This window comes from Abramis brama, assembly GCF_963993115.1.
Source record: "Abramis brama genome assembly, chromosome: 2".
Classification (NCBI taxonomy): Eukaryota; Metazoa; Chordata; class Actinopteri; order Cypriniformes; family Leuciscidae; genus Abramis; species Abramis brama.
The window spans coordinates 9,541,008-9,567,061 of NC_139964.1; the positions used below are offsets into that span (position 1 = coordinate 9,541,008).

The 26,054-nt window shown below is 38.5% G+C and overlaps 1 protein-coding gene and 1 pseudogene across 2 annotated transcripts in view; one reads left to right on the forward strand and one right to left on the reverse strand.

The window, feature by feature from the left end:
* The window catches only part of LOC311077597 (protein NLRC3-like), a gene marked incomplete at its 3' end in the record, with an annotated part of 522,782 nt that overhangs the window by 368,879 nt on the left and 127,849 nt on the right, over window positions 1–26,054 (forward strand). The window lies entirely within an intron of this gene.
* The window catches only part of LOC311069378 (NLR family CARD domain-containing protein 3-like), a 106,454-nt pseudogene continuing 84,151 nt past the window's right edge, over window positions 3,752–26,054 (reverse strand). The window contains exons 4-9 of the transcript XR_014609566.1: window positions 9,391–10,906; window positions 9,012–9,185; window positions 8,750–8,923; window positions 4,709–4,755; window positions 4,091–4,628; window positions 3,752–3,759 (exon numbers count right to left, since the gene is read on the reverse strand). The product of XR_014609566.1 is annotated as an NLR family CARD domain-containing protein 3-like (transcript). The remainder of the gene's footprint in view (window positions 3,760–4,090; window positions 4,629–4,708; window positions 4,756–8,749; window positions 8,924–9,011; window positions 9,186–9,390; window positions 10,907–26,054) is intronic.

A 26,054-nucleotide genomic window follows, 5' to 3' on the forward strand; every position in this document is an offset into this window, starting at 1 on the left:
GAGCAAAAACAAAAAGAATGATTAGATGGAGATGGATGACATGTATAGCAGCATTTGGTAAGGAACATTATTCTGTTTATGATATATCATACAGCACGACAAGACATTTCCAAACAATAGCCTACTGACATCATATATGGGAGTCAGTAAAATTTGGTAAAATCACAGGCTTTGTTTATCCCAAGCAAATGCGACGCACGAAATTCAGATGTGTGTGTGTGTGTGGGGGGGGGGGTAATTTCTAAATCACACGAGGTCCCCAGATGATACTAATCCTGTGCAAATAGGGCTATAGTGAGTAAAGTGAAAACCTTTAAAGAGCTCACTGTTAACCCTTGCTGTAAAAAAAATGCGTAATTCAGACAGTACCATACCATTTTCCATTAAAACAGTAATATACCGTAGAAAACAAAAATAGCCTACAGGAATATACTGTAAATGAACAGTGCTCAAAATCGACACTCAGAGGCTGTTTTCCAATCACACCCTATACCCTCATTCACTATTCCCTACATTAGTCCACTAATATAGTCCCCTTGACAGAGTGAATGAAAAGAAGTGAGTGAATTGAGAAACTGAGCTCGAGTCCATGGAGTTCACCGTGTATCCTATGCCAAAGCCTGATGGTTCGAGTAGATTCTGTACTGATTACAGAAAAGTGAACAGTGTCACCAAACCAGACTCTTTCCCGTTACCTAGAATGGAGGATTGTATAGATCGAGTTGGTGCCGCCTCCTTTGTAACCAAGTTAGATCTATTAAAGGGTTACTGGCAAGTGCCACTTACACAGCGTGCCTCCGATATCTCCGCATTTGCAACACCAGATAACTTCCTACAATATACCGTAATGGCCTTTGGAATGTGAAACGCTCCCGCAACCTTTCAGAGGTTGATGCAGAAGGTATTGTCTGGTGTGGAAAATTGCGATGCATATCTGGATGATGTGGTCATTTATTCCCGTACATGGAGTGATCACCTGAAAACACTACGTGAAGTGTTTGCTCGTTTCGAAGAGGCATTATTAACTGTGAACTTAAAAAAATGTGAATTCGGAAAAGCAGTGGTCACTTACCTAGGAAAACAGGTCGGACATGGACAGGTGCGTCCTGTTAATGCTAAAGTTGAAGCGATTATAAATTTCCCTGTACCCAAGAGTAAAAGGGAGTTGCGCCGTTTCCTCGGTATGGTCGGTTATTACCGAGGGTTTTGCAAAAATTTCTCCTCCGTTGTGTCCCCTCTGACAGATCTATTAAGTGGGTCCAAAGCTTTTATTTGGAGTCATGAATGTGATGTCGCCTTTAATGCTGCTAAAGACCTCTTGTGTAGTGCTCCAGTCCTTTCTGCCCCTGACTTTTCGCGACCATTCAAACTAGAGGTGGATGCCAGTGGGTTGAGAGCAGGGGCAGTTTTATTGCAAGAAAGTGAAGCTGGAATAGACCATCCTGTGTGTTATTATTCAAGAAAATTTTCTAAAACACAGCAACGTTATAGCACCATTGAAAAAGAGGCCTTAGCGTTACTTCTTGCCCTTCACCACTTTGAGGTGTATGTCGGTGGTAGTCCGCTACCTTTAACTGTTTATACCGACCACAACCCCTTAGTCTTCCTTCTGCGCATGGCCAACTCTAATCAAAGGCTAATGCGGTGGTCTTTGATGGTTCAGGGTTTCAACATTGATATACGCCACAAGAAGGGTAAAGAAAATGTTATTGCTGATGCCCTTTCTAGGGTGCAAGAAGTTGTTGATGTTTTTGTCAAAATGGGATTTTGACTTTTATGGGTGGGGGTGTTAAGATGAGACGTATTGTGTGTGTGGTCTCTCTCTCTCTCTCTCTCTCTCTCTCTCTCTCTCTCTCCCTCTCTCGCTCTGTCACTCATGCAGGTTGCACCTCCCTAATTTAACGTGTCGAGAATGTGCCCCGTGGTTGGTCAACCTGGAACTGCGCGTCTTTCAAAAAAGAGGAAGAGACGTGGATTCGGCAGAGAGAGAAAGGGGACTGTTGTTAATTCATTGCGCTGTTGTGAAACTGTTGTTGTGTTGTTGGAAAGAGAAATATCTCCGTGTAGTGACTTAAATACTGTGTTATTTATTGTCCATTTACTTTATCCCCGTTTGTTGTTCTTTTTCCTATTTTCTTTTTAAAGCGTTCTGTGAACGGTTTTTCTTTTAACACTCAACGTGTCTGAGTGTTTCGTTCCTTATTATAATTATAGTAAATATCACTACTGCAGCACAGAAGCTGTAGGGGTTGGGGTGCCACTTTTACTTTATTGTGAACATACGTTTTCTCCTGTTTTTGGGTTAGTTAGGGAGTCAGTTCAGTCTGTATTTTTCTTTTTCTTTTTCTTTGATAGGATAATAAGTTTTCTCTAAAAAAAGGTAAATTGAATTTTTGTTTGTTATTTTGGCTTTCTCAACCCTGAAGTTAATTTGCTTCTTTTTCATGTCTCATGCTGCTGTTTTCCAATTGCGAACAACTTGTTTCAAAATAATAAAAGAGAAAGAAACAAGAAGTCAGTTGTATCGTATTATTTATGTTATTCTCCCGGACCCTAGACCTGGGACGTAACACAGTAAACGCAGAAGTCCTTCATCTTTTCAATACTTGATGTACGCAAATAATTAAAAAAAATAATAATAAAACACATCTGAACACACAAGGAGTTTTCATGAAATGTTATTGGATTTATTTTGCTTTGTTACACATTCGTGGTTTTCTCAGTCAAGAGTCACAGGCACCTGAAATGACTGGATTAAAGTGCTTAAAATATTTGCCAAAAGAAGAAGAAGAAGAAGATGAAGGGGTGAAAAAGACAATTACAGATGCCAGGAAATGTTTCAGTGGACATGTCTTGTGAATCTCATCCATTCATCTCATTCAATGTTTATATAATTCAACAATTTTAAGGTGCTTGCTTTACATTTTTTAGGTTTAAATGGCAATAGGTTTCCACATATGAAAACAAAACATAATTTAGCAACAAATATTGATAAATATAACAATTATATATATATATATATATATATATATATATATATATATATATATATATATATATATATATATATATATATAATGGTTTACATGGTTACATGGTTTTCACAAAGTACAGGGAGGAGGAAGGGATTTAGCAATCAGGTGTTTTTTGTAAAAAAAATATGTAATTGATTTATTTTCTATTTTTTGTAGATAGGTATTATGTAAATATGTTTATTAGGGAAAACTGATTGTTTATTGAATAGTGGAGAAGGGGTAGGTTTTAATAAGCTTATGCTTCATCCTACTCCTTTTCGGACATGTTGGTTTCATATTATTATTATTAATTATTATTATTAATTGTTTGGTTTGTTTGTCTTTTTTTTCAGTTTACTTTTTTTTTGTTACTTGTTTTATGTTCGAAATAAAGCATTCATTCATTCATTCATTCATTCATTCATATATATATTTTTTATATATATTTTTTCTAGCTTATTATGGAGTTTTCCTTCCATGTAGCCAACTTATGTAACTTACGTAAAGTCAAGTTTAATCTATATACCTTCAAAAACGTACAGTATATAGTTGTTGATAAAAGCTGCCTCACATTATTTTGAGTAGTATATGAAATATTGCAGCACTCGTAAATGGATGCCCAATCCCTGCGCTGCTGAAGTCAGATGAGTGAATGTTAGTCACATGATTGGCCACTTCTGAAGTCAAATAAACATATGCAGACAGATTTCACATTAGTACATTAGTATGTACATGACCTAAAAGCCTTTACACAAAAAGCAACAAAACTTCAATGTTCAAGACCCCAAGAAACCAGAATTAAAGTGTGTAGCCTATAATGTTTTATCCAAGAAAGAAGTTTTCTTGTGATGTCTCAGTTGTTTCTCACAGCAGGTTGTTAAATCTGACACAGAGACACTGAGTCATAAACCCTAAACCAGTGGTTCTCAAACCTGTCCTGGAGGACCACCAACACTGCACGTTTTCTTTGTCTCCCTAATCAAACACACCTGATTCAACTCATCAGCTCATTATCACATGGGTTAATGAGCTGATGAGTTGAATCAGGTGTGTTTGATTAGGGAGACAAAGAAAACGTGCAGTGTTGGTGGTCCTCCAGGACAGGTTTGAGAACCACTGCCCTAAACCCAGCATAGAGGGGTTCAGTGAATGTGGTGTTGAATGTGTGTAAGTGTGTGAGTGAGTGTGTGTCAGAGACGCTGTAGAAGGACAGAGTGCCGGCCGACACGTCTACATACACTCCTGCTCTCTTAGACAAGGGTGATGGGGCAGGTATGGTATTGTTCATATTATTGTGCCAGACAGTGAATACATTATCAGAGCAGAAGAGACTCCAGGAATTGTCATTGTATCCAAACCAACTGTCATTCTTTTCTGTCCTGCTGATTCCTTCATACGCCACTGCTATATCTGCCTTATATCCGCTCCATTCAGCCTCCCAGTAACAGCGTCCAGTCAGACTCTCTCCACACAGAACCTGCTCATTGTGCTCAAATCTCTCTGGATGATCAGGGTAAAACTGCTGCTCTTTCACACATGTTGCCTTTCTGTTGTCCTCAGACAGAGAGAGTTGAGTGTGTGCTGTGTTTGGATCCAGTGTGAGATCACAGGCATCTGAACACAACAAGAGGGATTAAAAGTGAAGGACAATTTTAGACTCTGTGCATGTGAGTGTGAAAGAGAAAAAGACCTACATTTTCTCAGTCCTGGAGTGATTCTGAAATGGCCTCCATAATCAAAACTAGAAAGAGACAAATGGACAGCACAAATTAATCATGTTTGATAATCAAAAGTGTAGAAGCAGCTAAAATGGTACTTTTATTTATATAACACCATTAAACACAAAATAAGTTGACCAATGTGCTTTACAAAAAAAAAAACAAAAAAAAAAAAACATCACAGTAGTAAAAATATTAAAACAATAAAATAACAGTAAAAAAAATATGCTTCAACATGTTAAAATAACATAACTTCAACATGGATTACATGCCTTACTAAACAAAAAGGTGTTTAACTTAGACTTGAAAACAGATAAAGATGGAGCTAGTCTAATAGAAATGGGCGAGTCATTCCAGAGTCTGGGAGCAGCATCCGAAAAAGCCTTCATCCTTGACTTGGGGATGAACAAGAGTCTCTGGTTGGAAGAACAGAGTGATCTGGTTGAATGGTGCTCAGTCAGTACGTCAGAAAGGTAAGATGGAGAATCCCGTTAGTGATTTATAAATGAGAAGTAATATTGTAAAATCCACTTTATCTTGCACTGGCAACCAGAGTAAGGAGTGCAGAACTGGAGTGAGATGATCCAGTTTCTGAGCACCCATCAGCAGTCTAGCTGCCCATTTTAAACAAATTTTAATCGGTACAAAGCTGATTGACTAATCTCAACATAAAGTAATTACAGTAATCCAGCCTAGAAGAGATAAAGGCATGAATTACTTTTACAAATTTTTAAAAGAGAGGAATGTCTTTATTTTTGATAAAAGTTGGAGCTGAAAAAAGCATGATTTCACCACATAAATTATCTGCCTATCAAATTTCAGAGATTCATCAAAACACTGTCACGGGGACACACAGGAAAGTAGGTACATCCAAAAGCAGTATGAAAGTAGTGATTTATTGAAGTGTAATCTATCTTGTAGTCATCCAGGCAAGGTTCAAAATCCATGATAGCAATCCAAAAAACACAAGAAACAGGTAGACCACAGACCAGAAGTGTAGTGACAATGTATGACGACTCCGTGACATGGACTGAAACAGACAGGGTATTTATACACAGAAACTAAACAATGTAATGGGAAACAGCTGCGTGCAATGATGAGTGATGAGAACAGACAAAGGATTGTGGGAAATGCAGTTCCTGAATGAATGGTGACAGTAAGGAAGAGAGACATTTAATGGACACCCGGGGAAACACAAACCAGACACTGTGACAAACACAACACCCAGATTTTTCACCCATGGCTTCACACAAGAAGACAACCTACCAATGTTTAGTTTGGAAGTATTAAAATATCTAAAGGTCCTTTAAATCTCAGAAAATTTAGATACACCCATGAATATCCAAACCATCCGAAATGTGCTTTAAGGACAGATAAAAATTGGGTGTCATCAGCTGGATTGATTTATTTTAAGTTTTGAAGAAGCACCCATGAGAAAATTTTGATTCCTCTGAAATATGATTCTTCATATTTATCATATTCCTATTAAATATGAAGTGTTTAGCTGAAATTCACGCTCAACAGCTTCAGTGAACATAAAGCCTGTCTACTTTGATTTGATTTGTCATCTCAAATATTTTGACACTGATGAGCAGTAACAGCTCAGATGAGACAGCTCAGATGAGATGATCTTAGTGCTGTGCAATACCTTAGTGTTAATACTATATTAGGCAATTACTTAGGTGACTTCATAGCTGGCTACGGCCATGCTCCAGCTATTTTTCACCCCATACTCACTATTGGCCTCACAGATTTTGCAATGAGTGCATAACGTCAGTTGTTGGTACCCACATAGCAACATTGTGTCGGCCCAGATCCGGCCCACATCTGGCACACGTGGAAAGATGATCTGGCCCACATGCAGCGTGGAATTACGGCACTTGGGTGGGCCACTCCTGTTTGCCAGATCTGGGCCACAAGCAGGCCATAGCAATGCCACATCTCAGCCAAGAGCAAAGAAATAAACCAGAACTGGACCTTATCTGAGCCACAAAATCTGTGTATATTAAATATGAAGTCATCTCAGCCTGTTAACAAAAAGAATCACTGAAAGAAAGAAGAGAACAGAAAAAAGAGACGAGCAGAAACACAAGAACTACAACTGACTTCAGCCACAGTCTTAGATGAAATCAACTGAAGAGAAAAGAAGACATTAAATCTGTGAAGATCTCAGCAGAGGAGGATTAAACAACTCCACAAACAGCATTACCAGCTTCACTTACTACTAACCAGACTGACTTTATTTCTGGCAGACGTCTACATAAGTTTTTATTGAGAATTAACAGAGGTTTAACTCTAATGTGTTTCATTTGAAGTCACCATAACAGTGAATAGTGTTTCCATTAGTTGGGCTCTTAACTCTTATTATATCTTTTGTCTTTTTTGGCTGCTGTGATAGTGTGTTTGTCAAACACATTTGCAGCAGCAAAGAAAGCTAAAGTGAAACGAGATCAGGTGATGATGGTTATCTGGTGATGGTTTTATAATCATCATGAAATAGACTGATTCACTGAGGTAATTTGAATCTAACAACTGTGTTGTACCAATAATATATTCTCATCACAAACCCTGTATTACTGCAGCGTGAGGTCCAGCAATATTATAACAATCAGTTAGAAGATTTTAACGAACATGAACATGAAAAATGAATCCATGGTGACACACAGAGATATCAAAAATCAGCACATGAATCTCAACAAGGGTGACAATATATATATATATATATATATTTTAGATAAACAGATTAATTCATAACATCACTGAAAAGCTACTAAATGTCACAAAAAAACAACAGCAAAAAATAAAAGCACATATTTAGAATTAAAATAATAGGACAATTCAGCTGCATAATTTATTCATGTTGCAATGCATGCTGGGAGTTTTGTACTATGCTGGTACCCAGCATGCATTGCAGCAAGGTACTTTAGATTGTCACCATTGTTGAGATTCATACGTTGATTATTGATGTCTGTTTTTGTCATCATACAGTAATTTTTTGTGCTCATGTTTGTTAAAATCTTCTAACTGATTGTTATAATATTGCTAATATTGCAATCAGTAATTATAACAATTACTGATTGTTATAATATTGCTCACGCTGCAGTAACACAGGGTTTGTGATGAGAATATATTAATGGTACAACACAATTGTTAGATTCAAATTACCTCAGTGAAACAGTCTATTTCATGATGATTATAAAACCATCATCAACTGATCTCATTTCACTTTAGCTTTCTTTGCTGCTGCAAATGTGTTTGACAAACACACTGTCACAGCAGCCAAAAAAAATACAAGATATAATACGAGTTAAGAGCCCAACTAATGGAAACACTATTCACTGTTATGGTGACTTCAAATGAAACACATTAGAGTTAAACTCTGTTAATTCTCAATAAAACTTCTGTAGACGTCTGCCAGAAATAAAGTCAGTCTGGTTAGTAATAAGTGAAGCTGGTAATGCTGTTTGTGGAGTTGTTTAATCCTCCTCTGCTGAGATCTTCACAGATTTAATGTCTTCTTTTCTCTTCAGTTGATTTCATCTAAGGCTGTGGCTGAAGTCAGTTGTAGTTCTTGTGTTTCTGCTCGTCTCTTTTTTCTGTTCTCTTCTTTCTTTCAGTGATTCTTTTTGTTAACAGGCTGAGATGACTTCATATTTAATATACACAGATTTTGTGGCTCAGATAAGGTCCAGTTCTGGTTTATTTCTTTGCTCTTGGCTGAGATGTGGCATTGCTATGGCCTGCTTGTGGCCCAGATCTGGCAAACAGGAGTGGCCCACCCAAGTGCCGTAATTCCACGCTGCATGTGTGCCAGATGTGGGCCGGATCTGGGCCGACACAATGTTGCTATGTGGGTAGTTACATGCTGCATGCCAGTTAACACATTCATGGAAAAAAAGAATCACAAAAGTGGTGAAAGATTAGGGCTTCGGTTTGATTTAGATCGGTTTTATTTGGGGGGATTCTAATTATTGGCCGCCGGTATTTATAACAAAAAAATAAAAATGCCCCACATACTTGAGTATCTGCAGAGAGCATTTTGGATTCTCCAGTTTGTCATTGAGCAGCTGGACTCCTGATTGTCCTGGGTGATTGTAGCTCAGATCCAGCTCTCTCAGGTGTGAGGGGTTTGAACTCAGAGCTGAAGACACATAACCACAGCCTTCCTCTGTCACCATACAGCCAGACAACCTACACACACACACACACACACACACACACACAACATTATTTAAAGTATAGAATACTAAATATTAAATAATCATAAATCAACTCAAACCTCAGTATATCCAGCTGACAGTGTGGACTCATTAGTCCATCAGAGAGCAGTTTCACTCCTGAATCCTGCAGGTCATTGTTACTCAGATCCAGCTCTCTGAGGACACAGTTTGAGGATTGAAGAGCTGATGACACATATTCACAATCCTGAGCAGTGAGATTACAGCCAGCAAGACTGAAAAAGAGCAGAACAGATGGAAATAAATTGTTTTATCTTCATTCCACAAATGCCATTTCAAAAATATCTGCTTTATTTTTTTTTTAAATAAGTCAGACATTATGAAAAAAATTCAGCAAAACAAAATCAGGATAAATTACTGTGATCAACAACAACAGAAAATGCAAGATCATTTAAAAAGAAGACATGATTAAACACTCACAGGGCTTTCCTGCAGTTGATCACAGCTGGTATCAGTCTTCTTCTCCCCTCATCAGATGTGTTGTATCTCTTGAGGTCCAGCTCATCCAGCACCTCCTCTGACATCTGAAGCATGTAGGCGATTGTTGAGCAGTGAGCAGGAGAGAGTTTCTTCTCTGAGTGTTTGTCTGATTTTACAAACTCCTGAATCTCTCTGGACAGAGTCTGATCTTTGACTTCCAGCAGACAAAGGAACAGATTGATGGATCTTTCAGCGGAGAGTCCATGTCCATCTTTGATCTTCTCTTTAATGTACTGTGTGGTTCTCCTGATGCTCTCTGAGCTGTTCTCTGTGTGTGTCAGTAGATCCTGTAAGAGTCTCTGATTGGACTCCAGTGAGATGCCCAGCAGGAACCGCAGGAACAGATCCAGGTGTCCATTCTCACTCTCAAGGGCTTTATTGACTATTTCTCTATGCAGATTATGCACTACATCAAAAAACTGCAATGTATCAACATGTTTCATTACATAATGGTAAAACAAATAGAAAGCAGCAAGAAACTCCTGGACACTCAGATGAATGAAGCTGTAGACTTTCCTCTGATGAATCACAGATTCCTCCTTAAAGATCTCAGTGCAAATCCCAGAATACACTGAGGCATCAGTGACGTCTATGCCGCTCTCTCTCAGGTCCTCCTCATAGAACATCACATTGCCCTTCATCAGCTGTTTGAAAGCCACTTCAGCAAGTTTCACAATCACTTCTCTGTTGGACTGCAGGGGTTTCTCTGGATCGCTCTCTTCATACTTCTGATTCCTCATGTTGATCTGAATCAGCAGGAAGTGGATGTACATTTCAGTCAGAGTTTGAGGGATTTCTGCACTCAGATCTTCTTTCAGGAGCTTTTGAAGCACAGTGGACGAGATCCAGCAGAAGACGGGTATGTGGCACATGATGTGGAGGCTTCTTGCTTTTCTGATGTGTGAGATGATTCTGCTGGCTTGATGCTCGTCACTGATTCTCTTCCTGAAATATTCCTCCTTCTGAGGATCATTGAATCCCTGAATCTCTGTAAGACGGTTGATGTATTTGGAGAGGATCTGACTGGCTGCTGCTGGTCTGGAGGTGATCCAGATGAGAGCAGAGGGAAGCAGCTCTCCTTTAATGAGGTTTGACATCAACACACCCACTGATGAAGTCTCAGTCACATCAGAAACTTTCTGAGCATCTGAAAACATCAGTGTGATTCTGCTTTCATCCAGACCATCAAAGATGAACACAACTTTACACTCCTCATAAATCTTTGAGTCCAGATCTTGAAGTTCAGGATGAAAGTCCAGCAGAAGTCTGTGAAGACTGTACTGATCATCTCCAATCAAGTTTAGCTCTCGAAATGGAAGCACAAACATGAAATCTACATCCTGATTGGCTTTTCCCTCGGCCCAGTCCAGAATGAACTTCTGCACAGAGACGGTTTTTCCGATTCCAGCGATGCCTTTAGTAAGAACAGTCTTGATTTGGTCTTTCTCCTCACATCCTAGTACAGGTGAGGCTTTAAAGATGTCATTGCAGATGATTGGAGTGTCTTGTGAGTGTTGTGTTCTGGCTGTTTTCTCCATCTGTAAAACCTCATGTTCTTCATTCACTCCTTCACTCTCTCCCTCTATGACATAGAGCTGTGTGTAGATCCTGTTCAGGAGGGTCCGAGTCTCTTGTAGTTTGATTCCCTCAAATAATCTCTCATATTTGATCTTCATGTTGGTTTTGTGTTGGTCTTTGATTATTTGCAGGTCTCCATTTTGCAGGACTGCTTCAGTTTTGTCTGGCTCATAAGTCTTCTTCCTTCTGAAAAAAAAGGAGGGAAAAAAGTCAATGACTATTGAAGACCTTCAGAAATATGTAGGTCACCAGGTATGGTTTTAGTGATCCTCTTCAAGTTGAACCCCTGTGCAGTGCATATGTTGCATATTTTACAGTAAATGTAATGTTATTTAATTGGGTCTTACTTCATTATTCATGTGAAATACTCTACAGTAATGCCTCGTTTCCACTGAGCAGTACGGTACGGTACGGGACAGTACGGTACGGTTCGGGTCTGTTAACCATGATCTGGCTAGCGTTTCCACTGCCAACAGTACCCTTACTTGATAGGCGTGGTGTTTCGATCAACGTCATTTTCGCGCGAAGAACATAGTAAACTACAATGGATGACATGCAGCAGATCTTGTTCTTGCTCCTCGACATGTTTGTCACAAGAAGACAAGCGCCGACATTAGGCTTTTCTCAATATCAAGTACGCAAAGTTTGTACTTGCCATGTGCGACTCCTACATGCAAATGGTACAGTGCGTTTTTAAAAGCATCACTCAGCTCTCTCTGCTACTCGTTATCTCTGTTAACTTGCTCTGTATGTACATTTTAAGCAACAATAAAACGAAATATGTTATAAAACACCATTCTGCCTCTTTTCGTTTTCATTTAAATAAATTAAACATTAGGGACACAAATGTGGTTAATGCGCAACGCATATTGATTATTCACTGCACGTTATACGTTATTCTATTTATAACAAAATGAAATTTAAAACACAACCCTAACGTTACCTCTTTTCGTTTAAATAAAAAAAAAATTAAACATATTCAAGGCAATATATGCATTTGTACAAATGTTGCAATAAACATCAGTGATAATCTTGTAATAAAAAAAATGACAAGAAACCATATTTCTTTTTGTAAAATTTCAGTTTTATCAATAATAACCTATATAAAAGTTTTTAAAGGTGCAAGAAGCTATACAAGAAATAAAGCAAACAATTCAGTCAAATATCCAAATGCAGCGCTCTAGTCTAACATTACAAGTAAAGTTAAGCCTATAACGTTAATATGAAACTAAACTTAGCCCTCAGCCAAAACGATTGACAGGGAACTCATTATATATTCACGAGAGCAAAGATCGCCCGTTAGGTCTACACAAGACAAATTATATCTCATGTTTAACCACTACCATCGGAGTAAGCGACGAACGTCAGAAGATTAGCCGAGGAAAGGCTCATCCAGCCGGGAAACATGAGCGCCGAGCCCCGCTGAACGCATGGATCACAACCGGGGAAAAAAAAAAATCATCTTTATAAATAAACCACAGATTTGAGCTTTAAACAACTACATTCTCGCCTGAAAAATTACATTTCGTGATACAGTAACAGTAGTATTATATTAAACTGTATATTAAAAAATGGCGCTTCTTATGTTGTCATTCCCCTTGTAGCATGCGCAAGTGACGATTCTCTGTCAACCAATCAACGTCCTGCAGTGAGTCTAGCTCCACCTTTTAGTACCGTTCCACTGTGCTAGGTACCCCAATGGAAGGGTACCTAAAAAGTGGTACGGTATGGTTCGGCATTTTGGTACCATTCACAACTTTTGATAGTGGAAACGCAAATAAATGCGTACCGTTCCGTACCGTACCGTACCGTACCGTACTGCTCAGTGGAAACGAGGCATAAAATAGCAAATGACCGTTTATACTAACGGAGGTTCAGAGGTCACTGAATCATCACTGAATGAAAGAGGTCGTGTCATGGATCTGTTACTCTTCACAGACAAACCGCTGGGGTCTGGAGATTTCTGTTTCTCCCTGATGCTGACAAAAGACAAAAAGCATTTTAGAGCATTATATCCTGTATAACTTGACTGCATTATAGATTTATAGTTATTAATTTAGCCGTTGATTTTCATTCAAAGCCATTTATAAATAAGGAATTCAACAAGCAATTCATTTAATAGAGACAGTAACATGAGAACTGCTGCAATACAATGTTCCAAAACTGTACAGAGCACATGTTAGAAAAGAGATGAAGGTAAGAAATGTTGAAAAAATTTATTTAAAAAATGCATACATTACTAGTAATAGAGACAACTAATGGTTTAAGAGGGTTTAGTTTAGTCAAGTGCTAGAAGATACGTTTTTAGACACTTCTTGGAAACTGCAAGCGACTCCACTGTTTGGGAAAGTTGGAAAAATCGGAACAGTGACAGTGAAAGTTCTGGAAATGTATTTTCTGCTTCTCTGTGAATCACCACTCACCCACTTCAGGCTTCTGGAATGCTCTGTAAATCACTTTGAATAAAAGCATCCCTTATGGAACAAAATTATATGGGAATATACTGCAAAATATAATGTGATATATTACATAATACATTTCCATATCTGGGAAACTAGTGCTTATATTGTTCAATATACTGCAATATATGCATTGAACATGTATGGCTATATATTAATGAATATAAAATATTTATAATTTTAATAATGTATGTTCACACACATATATATATACACACATTTACAGAATGAGTTACAACAGATTTCTAGTTCCCAGCATGCTTTCCTTCTGACTGTTAAAGGTGCTCTAAGTGATGTCACGCGTTTTTTAGGCCAAAATATTTTTTGTTACATACAGCAAACATCTCCTCACCATCCGCTAGCTGCCTGTCCCCTGAACACACTGTAAAAAAACGCGGTCTCTGCAGACACCACAGGCTCCACAAACAGCAACAAAAACAAACTGGGCTCACCCGCACCACGAAACATAACAAACTGTTCCAGCCAATAACTGACAAGAATGATTTGGGGGTGGGGTTTGGGGGGTTAGTGCACGGATGAGGAGGAGGGAGGGAGGGTCTAGCTAGCCTCCGTTTTGTTTGACAATACTTCGAACGTCAACAAGAAGTGACGTCACCCAACATCACTTAGAGCACCTTTAAAGGAGAGCAAATGTTAAAATTGAGTGTTATTTAATGCATTTTGCTTAATATTAATATGGGGGAGATCTGTAAGTGTTTAATGCTCTATTATTGTTTTATTTAAAAGGTTTTCTGATATGTGTGAGTTTTTGGGGTCACCATTGTGCTGAAGAGTAGAGCCTGTGGTTCGGTTGATGATTGGCCAAAATTTTAAAGACTATAATTACAATATTTTAAAAAGTAATGGCTGTGCACTCCTCGGCACAATGATAGTCTTACTGCAAATACTTTAGTACATGGAAGAGTGAGCATGTACACTGAACAAAATTGAACACAACAGTTTTGTTTTTGCCCTTGTTTTCCATGAGCTGAACTCAAAGATCTAAGACTTTTACTATGTGCACAAAAGGCTTATTTCTCTCAAATATTGTTCACAAGTCTGTCTAAATCTGTGTGTGCACTTCTCCTTTGCCGAGATAATCCATCCACCTCACAGGTGTGGCATATCAAGATGCTGTTTATTATATTATTGTGGACTAGCTTTAAAATATGAAATAATAATAATAATAATTTATAATGTAGATAATTAAAAACAAAAGTTCAATTTATATATATATTTGTGTTTATGTTGCATGAGTAAATATTTCTGCAATATTTTACATGCAGTACCATATCTGATCACATCTATATATTATGAAATGTATGTGATATATTACTAAATATATTGTCGCATATTTTTCAATAAATGAAAAGCTGGAATTCCTTATGTATTATTCTATGGAGCTAGAATTGTGTCTTTATTACATGAGATAAAATAAATGATCTGAGAGAAAAAAAAAAAGTTTGAGAGAAAAAGTTATCACACTGATAGCAAAAAAAGCATTTCATGAGAGAAAAAAGAATATTTGAGAGAAAAAGTTATCACACTGATAGCAAAAAAAGCATTTCATGAGAGAAAAAAGAATATTTGAGAGAAAAAGTTTTCATACCAATAGCAAAAAAATAATAATATTTGAGACTAAAAAAAGTTTTGAGAGAGTTTTTTTCTCATAGAACATAAAAAAAAAAAATTGAAATTTGTAAAATTATTTCTGAGAAAAAAAATCTCTCTCAAAATACTTTGAAAAAAACTCTCAAATTTATATTTTTTGCTATTAGTGTGAAAACATTAAAAAAAAAAAAAAAAAGTGTTTCTCTCAAAACGCTTTTCTTTGCTCTCGATGTAATTTCTTGCTCTCGTGTCAGGATTTTGCTTTCACTGTGAAAATTGTGTCATGGGCGGGGCCACGTTCCTATTGGCCAGTCGGGTGAGCATCGTCTTGTCTGGGGAGTCAAACTGAATCATAACACCATTGTTCGGTTCACCGGCATATATGCTGCCTCTGCCTTAATTGAGCACGGACATTTCAATGTTTGAGTGCGATCTGCCGGGGGGAATGTGTGGGATTTCTCCCTTTCAAGTCAATGTATCCCTGCTCCAATGTATGTTGCCTCTGCTTAATTATTTTTATCCCCGGTGGGGATAAATTTATCCCCCCCTCAAAGTGATCAGTTCTACTACACTAGTGGCGAGACGGATCACAAAACTTATCACGGATCCGTGGTTTGATTAAAGCTCTCCTCTCTGTAATCACCACTCTGCAGACTTGCTCAATGTCCCACCCACGGCGCTATCTGATTGGTTACACCTCACGAGTAATAGCCTATCAACACTTGTGTGTCGAAAGGAAGGCAGCCTTCAGCATATTACTGAAGCGGGAATAAACATCACAATCTAATGATCTGTTTCTATGATGACAAGCAGAGTTAGTGTCCCAGTCACACCACTGAGAATGGCCGAAGTTACACATACGGTGTTTCACTCAATTGAGGCTAAAGTAAAGTTTTTTTTTTGATAACTCACTCACTCTTGAGCGTCTGGCGCGAGTGATTTCAATTCAATGTAAAGACGCGTTTACGCGCGTCTAGAGGTCCTGCGGCGCGGGCGCGTCCAGTTCGCACGAACGAGGCGAATTGACTAACACGAGATGCATCTCTTTTCTATCATTTCACTGTTGTTCAGCATCACGATTTAAAGTTAACGTTATTATTACTTTAACAGCAGCAGTAAAACTGGGCCATTTAATTTAGCCATTCATAAATAAGTGTTTTCCCATAGACTGTGGTTTTGACATGTCCAGCCGAGTGGCAATATGGTACTGGGAGGGGGATTTAATTCTTGCATGTTTTTTCGTTGTGCATGATCACAGTTCATATGTGTGGGGAAAGATAAGCTATTAGAGTAAAAATATTGCGTTAGGCTACTTCATGAGTTAATAAGAAAAAAATATTTACAATTCCTGCAAGTGCAGTGATAAAGTTCATGTTCTCATGATTTTTTTTCACAAATCGCACCCAAGATGATGTGACACACACAACTCGATGGGTACTGGCTGAGCAAGTTCAGCATCACTGAAGATTAAACATTAAAAAATAGCACTCATATTCATGAATGAATGTGTATTATATTATTAGCTTGGGTTGCTAATGTAAGAGTTAGTCCTAGACCTGCAATTTACCTCATCAGCTCTAGACCTCGGCTAGATGGTAAAAAATATTTAGAATAAGCCCTAGTAGCTGAGTTTGCAAGCTACACATGCAGTGTAGCTAAACGTGTAGCTGCTAGTGCAACAACCATACAAAGACTATTTTAAACAAAACTAGGTGGGACACTTTCAAACAGTATATCAATCACTGTCTAACGTCAGCTAGCTATGGGTTGCCACCTTCCATGCATACTAACGTTAGTTGAAGTTGTACAGGAGGTTGTATGATGAACAAGCAGTTACAAGCTAATTAGCGATTAGCAAGCTAATAATATAATACAGATTCATTCATGAATATGAGTGCTATTTTTTAATGTTTAATCTTCAGTGATGCTGAACTTGCTCAGCCAGCTACCCATCGAGTTGTGTGTGTCATCATCTTACCCAAACATTGGAGTGTCCGTCAGCCGCGGCGCTACCATTGGGCCCGGGTGGGCCTGGGCCCACCCATTTTAGGTCCGGGCCCACCCATTTTGGCCCAGGCCTATGAGTAGTGAGTGATTTTCTTTCTAGCGGTTCATCCAATAAGCAGCCCGAGGAAAGCTTTGAGTGAAAGCTTCTCAGCCAATCAGCGGCTTCTACCCCACGTGTGGACTCTGCATCGTCACCAGCAAGTGATCCAATGAAATGAATGACATTGGCGGACGGAAGTCAATTCATTCAAAACAGACGCAGACAGTTTTGCTAATATGAAACGTAAAACAAAACAAAGCAGCTTATTTTATTTTAAATTCAGCAAGAAATGCCCCGAGGAACAGCAGGAGGAAACTCCTGCAATTTTAAGTTGCGACTTGCCATCCTGCTCGGCCGCCCTCTCCCCATCAAGTCCTCCCGTAGTAGCCACACCCTCACACCAGCAAGGCAAGTAGGCTGCTTTAAGTTAGGCCAGGGCCGCGGGAAGAGGTTTTAGGTTGGGGGTGCTGATTTTTTGCACCACTTTTGAATAAGAAACAATATCAAGACTATAAAAATCGTCAAAAAACGCGCACACACTCAAACTACCTGACTGCACATCACATTTTTTACTTTATTGATTCTGCTTTTATTCGTAATGCAATGGACCGGTCAACGGGACATAGGCCCTAAATTAATCCTTAAAGAATGGGACTTTATGGGACATTTGCACAAAAAGAATAAATAACTTACCGTAGCCTATTTTATAAGTCGCTCCGGAGTCGCATATCAGTCAAAAAATGCGCCATGAGGAAGAAAAAACATATAGCCTACACTGGACTAAGTCGCATTTTTTTAGAAATTTATTTCACACAAAAAAAAAAAAATTACAGACAGTTCTCAGGACGTGAGCCCTCTAAAGCGACACTAAAATAATGTTTTAAAACTTTCACAGACTGAGACCTCAAACTGAAAGCACAAAGCCTGTCTTTAAAATGAATTTCGTTTTGTATTAATTGTATCTTAATTTTAATCGATGTTTCACCAACAAATTGTCTGGGTTTAATAAGTATAGGCTATTTAGAAAATAGATAATCAGGACACGGAGGCGCGGGCGAACCTGGAGCTCGTCTCATAAATGAACCGAAACTCAGCGTAGGCCTATAAGGTAGCCCATTGCCTCACAGACCTGAGACATATAGATAGCTTGAAATGTCTACTTTTAAGCAGAACAATTCAAAACGAAAACAGACTGCGCTGCTTATGTAATTCGTATGAAATGTGCATTTCTCTCTGATGGCGCTGCGAAGATCGCGAGTCGTCAACTTCATCTGTCTAGCTGACAGACACTGACATAAAAAATAACTGTTTTATTAGTAAACAATTAAAATGCCTCCTGCTATGTTTTACATATTTGCCTGTTCCAAACACTGACAGTGGGGTTTTTGACAGTTTTTTTTATTTTTTATGACCAGCTGCGGACAAATTCTTTCGACACACACACAGACACGCGCGCACGCGCGCACACACACACACACACACACACACACACACACACATTACATAACACTCTGCGCTTATGTTTTAAAAAGATAATTTAACATATAAAAAACAATTTTTAAATAGCCCATTTAAAGTGTTTATTACAAATAAATGACTAAATGCTAAAAATTAATAAATTTTAATGAACAAACATATGCGTTGCATTTACAATTCTGTGAAAACAGCTGCAGCACCCCCAGCACCCCCACTTCCCGCGGCCCTATAGGCTAACGTTAAGGTTAGTGTCTGGCTGTCATATGCACATTTTCTGGAGGGAAAATAATATTGGCAGTAGGCAGAGCAGAGGTAACTTATGATAGCGTTTTATGTGTTATAGGAGGAGACAGGGTTCAGCAGCCTAGCACAAACGCCGTTCCCCAAGACCTGTCACAACCTCCGCTAGACCTGTCATCAATAGATGAGGCTGCAAGCCAGCCCAAACTCCGTACATTCCCAGCCACACACATATCGGGGAAAGATAGGAGTTTTTCTGACAGGTGGTACTCAAAATTTCCGTGGCTGGAATACAGCATCTCAAGAGATGCTGTTTTTTGTAAGTCTTGTCGTCATTTCCCTGAAGCAGCTTATGAGGATAGATTCATTAATACGGGCTTCAAAGACTGGAAACATTTTTCTGAGGGTTGTGGCAAACATGAAGCCAGCAGGGCACATGCTGCAGCGCTGGGGAAAATGGATGGCTTCAAGCAAAGTCACCAGCCAGGACGGGGAAATATTATTAACCAGCTGAACAACGATGCCAGCGACAAGTCCTTAATTGATAGACATAGACAGCACATCATGATGGTTATAGATCTTGTCCTGTTCTGTGCAAAACAAGAAATCCCATTGCGTGGGCATCGGGAAAACCCAGATGCGTTAAACAAGGGTAACTTTTTGGAACTACTTGACCTGGTTTCTAAATATGACCCAGAAATAAAAAGGCGACTGGATGAATTACCCAAGAATGGCAAACTACTCCACCACACTATACAAAATGAGATAATGGAAATTGCAGCATCACTCCTTGTCAAAAAAATAAAGGCAGATTTGCATGATGAGCCGTACACATATTATGCGATTTTAGCAGATGAGTGCAAAGACGCGTCAAAACGAGAGCTAGTGGCAGTATGCGTCAGATACCTACACAACGGCACATTGAAAGAACGGGCTGTGGGATTTGTGGAAACAGACAACATGACGGCAGATGCTATATCAGCTAAGATTTTGGAAGTGCTGGAGCCATTGCAGCTGGACCCGGGGCTGTGCGTCGGATTTGGGTTTGACGGCGCATCAGTCATGTCGGGGAACAGAGGAGGGGTACATGTGATACTGAAGAAGACGTTTCCCCACGCTTTATATGTGCATTGTAACTCACATAGACTTAACCTTGTCCTGTGCACAGCAACTAAAGTGTCTCCTGGCATTTCAACGTTTTTCGATATTATAAACAGCTTGCATAACTTTATGACTGGGGCGCACAGACATGCCAAATTTCTGGAAATTCAAAAGCAGATGCGACCAGGGCAAAAAACACTGGAGCTGGAGAGATCCTGTGATGTGAGGTGGAGCTCATGGTCAAATGCAGTCAGTAAAGTGTTGACGCTCCTGGGACCTATTTTGGAGACCCTTGCCACATTCTCCGAAAATTCTGGCCAAACAAAAATTGAAGCTGACTCCCTACTGCACCAAATGCAAACGAAAAAGTTTTTGTTTCTGCTTGTCACATTCAACCAGTTATTTGAAGTCAGCGACTACGCCACTAAGGGCTTGCAATCTTCCACACTATCAGTTACAGATTGTATTGATCTGATTGAAGGGCTCAAGGACAGCTACACACAATTCAGGAATGAAAATGATGCATTTGATAAAGTAATGGCACTGACAGATGAGCTGATGAATAAACATGAGATTGTGCGCTGGGATATCAGTGGATCACGCAAGAGGAAGTTGCCGGCCAGGTTAGCCAATACGCACGTTGATTCTACTCTGGGTAAATCATCACCTGTACAGCAAAACTCGGACCTACAGAAATTATGGAATGACATACTGGACAAGCAGATGATGGAGCTGAACACTCGTTTCAAGCCCGACACATACGGCTTTATGAGAGCCGCTGCTGCCTGCTTGCCACGATCAGACACCTTTGGTGACAAGGCTCTCATCCGGCCCGCCTGCGCGCACTTTTCCATTCCCGTGGCGGAAGAGGAGCACACTGTGTTTGTGCAGCAGCTTAAAAGAAAGGCAAAGGCCAAAAATATCACAAACGAGAAAAAAGAAACACTCGTAGAAGTGCTCGACGCATGCCCCCGTGATATTTTCCCCAACATGAACAGTCTCCTGCGCGCCCTCCTCACATTGCCCATGACGACATGTACTGTGGAGAGACTCTTTTCAGCTGTCAATCGGATAAAAACAGGCACCAGGGCAACAATGCTGACAGACAGACTGAACTCTTTGTCTCTGCTTTCATTTGAAAGGGAATTGACTGATTCGCTGGAATATCAAGACATTCTTGCTGTATTCAGCACGAAACCCCGCCGTCTCCTGCTGTAACAAGTGCACAAGCAAGTTTGAATTGAATTGTGTGCAATGCATGTGTGATTAGTTATCAGCCATCTCGGATTGTTATGCTGTTTATATGGTTAGATATGTTATTATTTAATTATTCTGAAGAAATAAGCTACAGGAGAAATAATTTTGTATCGTTTTCCTGCTGTTTGTGTTTAGCAGCTGTGTCATATTCAATGCTGCTGTTATTTCATGTCGATACAGTTCTTCTTGTCATTCTGAATGTATAAGAAACAGTTAAATAATTTTGGACAGTTCCCTGTCCGCCGTGTTGGATAAATAAATGGAGAGAGAAACAGAACCTCCAAAGATAGGTGAATAGCCTATGTCTTTGTCCGCTTCAGCACTGAACTGAAGACAGCGATACAAGTTGCTGTCCTCAGTGCCGCAGAAAAGCAAAGCGGGGGCGGGGGCGGGGGGAGGGGGGGGGGGCGGGGTTGAATCTTATTTTAACTGGCCCATCCAGTTTTCTGGAGGCCCACCTATATAAAAATCCTGGCGCCGCTACTGGTGTCCGTGCTCAACTAAGGCAGAGGCAGCATATATGGCGGTGAACCGAAAAATGGTGTAATTATTCAGTTCGACTCCCCAGACAAGACGATGCTCACCCGACTGGCCAATAGGAACGTGGCCCCGCCCATGACACAATTTTCACAGTGAAAGCAGAATCCTGGAAACACTTTTTTTTTTTAGAGAAAATGTTTTCACACAGATAGCAAAAAATATAGATTTGAGAGTTTTTTCAAAGTATTTGGAGAGAGATTTTTATTCTCAGAAATAATTAAAAAAATTTCAAATTGAAATTTTTTTATGTTCTATGAGAAAATATTTCTCTCAAAAGTTTTTTTATTCTCAAATATTATTATTTTTTGCTATCAGTGTGATAACTTTTTCTCTCAAACTTTTTTTTTTCTCTCAGATCATTTATTTTATCGCATGTAATAAAGACACAATTCTAGCTCCATATTATTCAATATATTGTAATATATTAACACAATATATTATTCTGTATATTTTCAAATATACTGTTAAACCATTTAATATATTGATCATATGGGACATTTGTTCCGTAAGGGATCAGTCAATGCTGAAATGGCCAGTGTCTTACCTGGGGTCAGAGGTCAGTGTTGCATCACTGAATTCAGGAGGATCTGTCATCATGGATTGGTCACTCTTCACAGACTCACAGCTTGATCCAAGAGATGAAGAACTCATTTCAGAGGCAGTGTTTAATTTTCAGCAAGCGAAACGGCTAACTTGGATCACGTGACACACCTCAGCCTATTGTGTAATGGCAGTAAAATCAGAGCATGCAGTTAAAAAATGTATGACAGTCAGTTACAGCTTAAGTTAATTCATGTGGATTATTAGCGAGTTGATCTTGTGAATAAATGTTTTGTATTCGGTGTTATATAGTAAAGGTACAGTAGAACTGCATTGTCTGTGGAATGTGCTTTACCTCGGAAAAAGAGAACGAATATGTATTACCTGCAAAGTACTAGTCAATGCAGGGCACAAAAAAACAACAACATTTAATATTACACTTAAAACTTAATATTAATTTAATAAATATTTAATTCATTAAAAAATATATGTATTTTTTACCATCATTCATTAAAAAGCGATCATCATCATTAGGCACACAGCAGTCATATATCATTAAAGTGCAAGCAGGGCCGTAGCTAGAGGATTCAGGGCCCCCTGAAAAAAATATTGATGTGGGCCCCCACCACCAATATCATATACTGTACATTAGATGAGCATGGAGGCCCACATATAACAGAAGATGGTGATGATATTGTAAAACCTTTATTTTAAAAGTTAAACGTTTATATAAAAATTACAACTAATAAAAACTAACAAAAAGCAAGAAATTGTTAAATAATAATAAAACCAATTTTAAAGGTGCATAACGCAAGTCTCTGAGTTTTTGCAGAACTATGCCCCCCTCTGGCGACAAATGAAACTGCAGCACTGCAACTGAACGCGCATGACGTCACGCCCAGTCTCAGATTCCGACCCGAATCCCTCTTATTTATTTTACTGTACAGGATTATAGAGGCAATCGCATTGATCAGAGAAGGGCTCATTCAGCCCATCAGGCAATTGTTTAAGCATGTATGGGTTAGAATAACGGGTATTTTTAACTTTAAAAGTTGCATAATGCACCTTTAAAAAGAGCAAAATAATGTGTTTTTCCCATCAGTCTGTTATAATTCATAAATCAAAAAGTAAACATATAGAAATTGCAAGAATGCAGTCAAATTTACTGACATTTATTTATTGAAGAGGAATAACCCCTTGAGATGAACCATCTCGTTTTCGAGGGGGTCCTTGATTCCAGGTACAGAAATTGACATTGACCTTACAGCGACATTGACCTTAATAAAATCATTTATTGTCTTATTTTTTAATAAAGATACAATGGAGCTGGTATTATTGTTAAATAAAGCTATAAATGTATTCATCCAAGTGCAGTGTGTTGTATTCGTGTTTTCTTGATGTAATAAATACATCATCAGCCAGCAGGTCAGGTGCATAATGCAATGCGTCATAACTCTGTAATTTTTTTAACTCTATTTACAATAGTGTAAAACGACAGGACTCTTGACCACATAATCATTCGGTCGATTGGGACTTACAATTTTATTGGGTCCTTCTGATGTTTGTCACTGACTGAATAATTAATAAATACTTTAGATTGGACTAAACCATTTTTAGGGAGGTAAGAGAAACAGATATTTGTAAAAAAATATTTAACCAAATTGCACATTTTTGTGGTTTTCATTTAAATCTCAGGCATACAACTAATATAAATATTAGAATTATTCATACAACAGGTATATAACTGATACATTTCACCCCACTAGCGACGGCACTAAATGTAAGATTAACCTGGCAGCGATAGAAAGAACACTTCACTTTTTATTAATTAAACAATATAACATAATATTTATAATTAAATTATAAAATTTCTCTTTATCCATTAAAATGCATAATATCAGCATCATATGCATACATAGGGCTGTGCGATATAGCTAAAAAAATTATTATGATATAATGTTTCATATTGTTCGGTATTGATAATTATTGACATTTTTATAACCTTTTTTTTAAGACAAGTAGAAAAGTTTGAATTTAAACCACTGTTTTTTGTTTTGTTTTATCCACATTAAGGCAAACAACAAATTATTTTAGTTTTAGCAGTCAAAAATAAAATGTAAACAAAAATATCTTCTTTATGTCTTATATTAAGATAAAAAAAGTAAGTGTTAAAGAAACTCTTGAACTTAAATAAAATGTTACAAAATGTGTGCAATGTAAAAGTGTAAAAGTAGAAGAATCAAGGCAAACTTTGAGGTAGATAACATCTGTAATAAGTAGGAGTGTAACGGTTCACAAAATTGTGGTGTCACGTTTAGGTACATTTTCGATACAGCAAAAAGAAAGAAATGCCAAAGAAACTTCCTTGATTTAAAAAATATATATATATATATTAAAAGAGAAATTATTTTAAATTAAAAAGTTTAAAAAGAGTTTTCCCTACATCTTGAAACTTTTAGTTTTATAAATGGGTGTAATATATTTGAAGGATGAACAAATGTTTTGGTCATCATATTAAAAATAACATTTAAATATGATAATATTTAAATTTTGAAGTGCTGGAAAAAGATGTGTGATGTACTTGAAAGCATTTTACTATTCCTACCAAACTTCCATGGTTACAGTGAGTACAACATTAAATAATGAATGTTGCTGATTCATTTTGCTGACAAACAATGTTTCTCCTGGTTTCCACGTCAGCGCTGTTTGATCCGTTAATAACAGAGAAGTGTGAATGCTTCTCACTAGATCTTGCAGCGATGTTATTACTTCTGTGGCGAATTGAAATTCTTTCTTTACGGGATCTCTTAGCGCTGTGTAGTAACAGTGTCGCTTGATCAAGATCGGCTCGCGCTGCACTCACTAGGGGGGCAGGGTTTCATATTTTTTTTAAGGTTCCTTGGGCGCCGCCATTGATTAGCGGACCCCTACCTGCTGTTAGCATTCCATTGACTCCCATTCATTTTGGCGTCACTTTGACAGCAAATAACTTTACATCTGAGGCGTTTAAAGACTCTATTTGTCCATTTTTTATTTCTAAAGAAACACAAAAATGTATAAAAGGCTCCATTACCTTGTATCTTACGTTATGGCCCCGTAGAAGCAATTTTTGTAAAAATAGGCTAACGATTGCGTCATAACCTGCGACTCTCTGTCGCACAGTAGAGAAATTACCGTATGGACAGGAGGAGAAGCTTGCGTGCAATCGGGGGGACGTGGAGGCAAAATGACAAAGTAATTAATCAGAATACTTAGCAAAACTTGCTCCTGCTCCTAGCTCATGGACAGCTCCTACTCACACTCTCCATCTCTGCAAGTTTCGGAAGGGAATGATTCAGATTTCTCTTGGCACAGCTACTAGAAGACAGACGGGTTGCTCACGTCACATCTACGTCGTCAAGCTCAGTTTGAGTCTGCGCAGTACGCTCAACCCCCAGGAAGTCAGTGCTTCTAATTGACTTCACTTGTCTCCGTTGAAACCTATGGGGTCGCTGTGTCCATTTCTTTTACTGTCTATGGCACTCACTGACATTGATGGTCCAAACTAATAAACGGTCCATGAACAATATAATAATGCAATTTCGTTCCGCTTTCATTACGCCTGCCATTTGATGTTGGGCAACGTTGTGGTGGTCGCGCCAGTGATGCTCGCGCATTTGAATGAAAATATTGAGAGCTATATCGAACCTTTTTTATATTTTTACCGACAATGGTGTACCGTCAATAAATACCGATAGCGTTTTATCACCCAGCCC